Source organism: Austrofundulus limnaeus, unplaced genomic scaffold, assembly GCF_001266775.1.
Source record: "Austrofundulus limnaeus strain Quisiro unplaced genomic scaffold, Austrofundulus_limnaeus-1.0 Scaffold172, whole genome shotgun sequence".
NCBI classification, from domain to species: Eukaryota; Metazoa; Chordata; class Actinopteri; order Cyprinodontiformes; family Rivulidae; genus Austrofundulus; species Austrofundulus limnaeus.
Window position 1 is genome coordinate 946,336 of NW_013952574.1, and position 1,097 is coordinate 947,432.

The 1,097-nt window shown below is 37.8% G+C and overlaps 1 protein-coding gene across 2 annotated transcripts in view; it reads left to right on the plus strand.

Annotated features, from left to right (window-relative positions):
• Positions 1 to 1,097, plus strand: part of cdh5 (cadherin 5) — a 41,502-nt gene that overhangs the window by 16,603 nt on the left and 23,802 nt on the right. The window lies entirely within an intron of this gene.

Consider the following 1,097-nt stretch of genomic DNA (forward strand, 5'->3'; position numbering starts at 1 on the left):
CACACACACACACACACACACACACACACACACACACACACACACACTCTGGAACCAAATCGCACCACACTCCTGTCTGCTCAGTCACCCTTCTTCTCTGCAGCCCCTCTCATCTTCCTCTCTGGTTTGTGTTTACAGACTAAGCCAGCTTTCGGCCACACGGCGGTTCAGATTTCATGTTAATCTGTTTACAAATGCCTTTGATACCCAGCGAATGAGTATCCTCGTTACCGTGAATAATCCGGTTAAAGGAATATTCCCGTCTACCTGTGGTGTCCTATCCACAGAAGAAAAAGTGTTCTGGTTTCATCTACAACAGAAATGAGACTCTGAGGAATGTTTGCTCCCTTATTTTTGACAGAACAAAGGTGAAACAGATCATTTTCAAAAAGAAAGAAAATCTACACTCTTTGAAATGTAATAATTTCTTTATTTTTTTAAATCCGAGAATAATAATTTGAAACTGTAAAGCAATATTCTTTATTCAGTCCAGCATGAATGTTAAATAACAAAATGTGCATACAACATTCATGGCTTCAGATACACGCCCCCCTAAACTCACTTACTCCTCTGGCTAAATGTGCTCTATGCAGAGTTTTTTTATAAACAACATAGTGTGTCACATTGTTGATATAATATGATGTTTTATTTTTTCCTCATCTTCCCTTGTGTGGTTTTTAGTTTTTCTGTTTAAGGTAGCGCAACTCTGTTTGCTGAATGACCAGTTTCACCTGTTCCCCCATGTGTGTCTTCTTGAATGGGTGTTTCTTAACTGTCCCCTCCTCCTTCCCTGAAAGTACAGCACCTTGTGAATATATTTCTGTGAAAGGCGCTTTATAAATAAAACTTTACTTACTACATAACAAAATGTTCAGTATAACTACAGTATTAAATACTGTGGTTGTCCAAATAGGCTTTTCCCCTTTGGTCTACTGTCCTGAATGCTTTAGATCAGGGCTATTTAATTGGTGGCTCGGGGGCTACATCTGACCCCTGGGTTACTTCCGTCCGGCCCGCCAATTATTAAATTTTCTTTTTTCATTTTTTAAGTTAATTTAATATAAAAATCGATTTTAAATCAATTATACATAATATAT